The following is a 4,728-nucleotide window of genomic DNA, read 5'->3' on the forward strand; positions in this document are numbered from 1 at the left end:
GCGGTGTGTAACGTAGCTATGTCAGTGTATGAGAAAAAGCGTGCTCAAATCGAGTTTCGAATTGGATGAGTCCGTCCACACGTGGAGCACCCTCTTCTTCAGCATGACACTGCCGGACCACACACGGGCACTGTGATATCTGTGGCAATACGACGCCTTGAATTAACTGTCATCGATCATCCTACACACAGTCTCGACTAAGCCCCATCCGATTTTTATCTGTTTACAAAGCTTAAAGAACACCTACGAGCACTTCACTTTGGCAATGATGAAGCGGTGGAAGCAGAGGTGAGGCTGTGGCTCTGTCCACAAAGTCAGGCATTCTACCAAGACAGTACCAACAAAATGGTCTCTAATTGGGAGAAATGTGTTCGTCACGAGGGGGCTATGTTGAGAAATAAATATGTAGACATGAAGAATAAAGATGTAGTCTGTTGATATCGTTTGTTTGACTAAAACAGATTTAAGAATTTTCACATAAAAAGTTCGGAGGATTTACTTTTCGGTATGCTATCGTAGAAGACGTTCTGCATCTGTATCTACATGTACATGTACATCTACATCTACATCGGCATTGACATCTCTACTCTGCAAACGACTGCGAAGTGCATGGCAAAGGGCACGTCCCATTTTATCAGTTATGAGGGTTTTTCCCCGTTCCATTCACGTATGGAGCGTGGGAAGAATGACTGTTTAAATGACACCGCGCGTGCTGTATTTAATCTAATTCTGTCCTCACGATAGTTACTGGAGTGATACGTAGGTTGCTATAGTACATTCCTAAAACTGGTTCATGAAATTTTGTAAGTAGGCTCTCTCTGCGTGTTTTGTCGCTATCTTCAAGAGTGTTCCACTTCAGTTCTTTCAGCATCTCCGAGACACCCACCCAATGGTCAAACAAACCTGTGATGATTCGTGCTGCTTTTCTCTGTATACGTCGAATCTCCCCTATTATTCATATTTGGTACTGGTCCAACACACTTGAGTAATATTCTGGGATGGGGCGCACGAGTGATTTGTAAGCGATCTCCTTTGTAGACCATTTGCATTTCCCTAGTATCCTACCAATAACCCGAAGTTTGCCACCTGCTTAATCTAAGACTGAGCCTATGCTATCGCTCCATTTCACATACTATCAAGTGTTACACCAAGCTATTTCTTTGAATTCACTAATTACAGCCGAGAATTACTTATATTATAGTCAAAGTTTTGTGAAGTGCACAGTTTTACATTTTTGAACATTTAAAACGAGCTGCCGATATTTGCACCACTTTGGAACCGTATCGAGATCTGACTGAATATTTGTGCAGCTTCCTTCCAACAGTACTTCATTATAGATGACAGCGTCATCTGCGAAAAGTCTGAGGCTGCTATCAGTATTCTCTGCAAAGCCATTACTATACAACATGAACATCAATGTACTCCAACTCGCTTCCCTAGGGCACTCCCGAAGTTACTTCTACGTCTCCCGATGACTCTCTATCTAAGATACCGTGCAATGTCCTCCCAACCAAAAACCCTCTGTCAATCACAAACTTTGCTTGATACTCTATACTTTCGTACATTTGATAATTGGAAGTGGTACTGAATCAAATGCTTTTTGGTGCTAGAGAAATAATGCATCTCCTTGACTGCATTAATCCGTGGCATTCAATACGTCAAGTGAGAAAAGTACATGATCCATGAAACTTCCTGGCAGATTAAAACTGTGTGCCGGGCCGAGACTCGAACTCGGGACCTTTGCCTTTCGCGGGCAAGTGCTCTACCAACTGAGCTACCCAAGCACGACTCACGCCCCGTCCTCACAGCTTTACATCTGCCAGTACCTCGTCTCCTACCTTCCAAACTTTACAGACGCTCTCCTGCGAACCTTGCAGAACTAGCACTCCTGAAAGAAAGGATATTGCGGAGACAAGGCTTAGCCACGGCCTGGGGATGTTTCCAGAATGAGAGGTTCGCAGGAGAGCTTCTGCAAAGTTTGGAAGGTAGGAGACGAGGTACTGGCAGATGTAAAGCTGTGAGGACGGGGCGTGAGTCGTGCTTGGGTGGCTCAGTTGGTAGAGCACTTGCCCGCGAAAGGCAAAGGTCCCGATTTCGAATCTCGGCCCAGCACACAGTTTTAATCTGCCAGGAAGTTTCATATCAGCGCACACTCCGCTGCAGAGTGAAACTCTCATTCTGGATACATGATCCATGTTTTCGGAATCCATGCTGGCTGAATGAAGGAAATCGTTCTGTTCGAGGTACCTCATTTTGTTTGAACTCAGAACATGTTCTAAGGTTCTACAAAGAACCGATGTCAAGTCAAGGGGACTGATTGGTAGTTTTGTGGATCGCTTCTGTTACGCTTCTAGGAGACAGGTGTCACCTGCGCTTTATTCCGGCTACTGGGCACTATTTTTCGTTAGTGGGAGGTACGATAGAGTACAGTTAGAGGAGAAGTTAACTCGGCTCCAAATTCAGTGTCGTGTGCGACAGAGATTCCATCGGGCCCAGGGGCTTTGTTTAATTTTAACGTCACTGACACTAATGTCTGTTTCACTGATCTTTTCAGTCGTACGAGAATTTAATTGGGGCAATACACCTGGAGTTTGATTTGTAAGGAAAATGTGAAAACAGAGTTAAGCATTTCTGCTTTGACCATGCTTCGCTCAATTTCAGTTTCTGTCTCGTCCGTGAGTGACTGGACATGAACTTTGGTGCCACTAACAGCCTTTATCTACGGCCATAACTACCTAGAGTTTTGCTAGAGATCTTTCTATGGTATCCTGCTACGGTAGTCGCTGAAAGCTTCACGTGTTGCTCTCCTGACAGCGAAAAGTGTTTCATTCAGCACCTCTCCCTGTCTATAGCACTATGTTTTGTTTTGCATGTATTACGCAGTAGTCTTTGCTCTAGTTCTATATGATTATTCTGCGATTCATAATTAAATTCGTGGCAAATGGTTCATCGCACCACTTTAAAGCTATTCCTCTACCGTTCCATTCTCGAACAACGCGATGGAGAAACGGACACTTAAATCTTTCCGTGCGAACTCTGATTTCTCTTATTTTTACTATGATGATCATTTCTCCCAGTCAAATTTTTTTTATTTCAGTCTTTGATCACAGTATGAATTCTTTAGACGACGACCAGTTTCAGTCCTTAATGATCATCCTCAGATCTTTTTTACACCATGTCCTAAAGTGATTAGGCCGTAATGGCATCGTCAAAACATATAAATATAATCACTTTAGGACATGGTGTAAAAAAGATCTGAGGATGGTCATTACGGACTGAAACCGGTCATCGTCTAAAGGATTCATATTGTGATCAAAGATTGAAATAAATAACATTTGACAGTATTGGATCACTGTTTGTATATGCGACCATGTCGCAGTTGGTGATTTCTCCCAGTGTAGATGGGCAACAACAAAATGTTTCCATGCTCTGAGGAGGAAGTTAGTGAGTGAAATAGCATGTTTTAATCATTGCCCCTCCAATTCGCGTGTCATAGCCGTGGCACTCTCTCCCCTTTTCCGCGTTAATACAAAACGAGCTGCCCTTCTTTGAACTTTTCCGATGTCCTCCGTCAATCCTATCTGATGCGAATCCCACAGTGCACAACAATACCCGAGAAGAGGTCGGACAGGCTTAGTGTAACCAGTCTCTTTAGCAGACCTATTGCGTTTTGTTAAGTGTTCTACCAGTACATCACAGTCTTTTGTTCGCTTTCCCCACAATATTATCTATGTGATCGTTCGAATTCATGTTATTCGTGATTATAATCCCTTGTTTGTTTAAACGTTTCTTTACAGTGATGTATACCATGCAGGGTTATTCCAACATAAACTAGGTACAGAGCATATCTATCCAGTGTTTGGTCAACTATTCTTTTGAACTGAAGCCATTGTTCCTCTAAATGTTCCTGTCCTGAGCTAGAAGTTTCACGTTTCTCGTTGATGTAATGATACTACTGCTTCTTTATCTAGTTTACTGAGCATGTAGATCTTTCTACTTGTCTTAGTTGCCGTATGCACTTTGGTAATCATTGTTCATATAACTGCCCCATGGGCATTCACATCAGTTTTGATGTGGACGTACTCAAAGATGTCAGGTCTATTTATTCCCTTTAGACCTCATATATTTGCATCACGAGTGGGGTTCTAAACCGTCTATTCTAGGAAATTTTTCAGAGAAGCTTGCAGTACTGTTTCACCGGATCTCTTGTCATGCCCACCACTAAGAAAACTGTAATTATCCCAACTGATGTTTCTAAGGTGAGTATTTTTTTAAGTGAGTGCCGTTTTTACATTAAGAACGTCTTACAACAGTTTTATTATCAGATGAACATGCAGGAACATGTCATGAGTGATCAAATTGTTCCCAGGGATGTGATGCAATAATTTTGCCCTCGTTGAACAGTATATGTACAGGAATTATCATGAGGCAAAAACATTCCTCTACTGAACTTTCCACGTATTTTGTTTTGAATTTCTCGATGTAGTTTAGTTAATGTCTCGCGAAATTGATTTTGTTCCTCTGACGCAAGAAAAAAGAAAAAAAATGCAAGAAATACACCCCTGACTATCCCAAAACGCAGTACATAAAATTTTTTGAACTGTAATTGTTTGCTTGAAGTTCAGTTTCTTTGATAATGTTGAATGCCTCCATATCTCAGCGTCGCCAGGGGCACCTTCAAAGATGTCCAGCGCAGCTCTTGGCGAAACGTCAGGAACCGAAAAGTTT

The 4,728-nt window shown here is 42.2% G+C and overlaps 1 non-coding gene across 1 annotated transcript; it reads right to left on the minus strand.

Annotated features, from left to right (window-relative positions):
- Positions 1–1,710: 1,710 nt before the first annotated feature.
- On the minus strand, positions 1,711–1,785 carry Trnas-cga. Its single transcript has one exon. It is a non-coding gene; the product is annotated as a tRNA-Ser (tRNA).
- Between the last annotated feature and the right edge of the window lie 2,943 nt (positions 1,786–4,728).

Source organism: Schistocerca americana, chromosome X (genome assembly GCF_021461395.2).
Source record: "Schistocerca americana isolate TAMUIC-IGC-003095 chromosome X, iqSchAmer2.1, whole genome shotgun sequence".
NCBI lineage: Eukaryota > Metazoa > Arthropoda > Insecta > Orthoptera > Acrididae > Schistocerca > Schistocerca americana.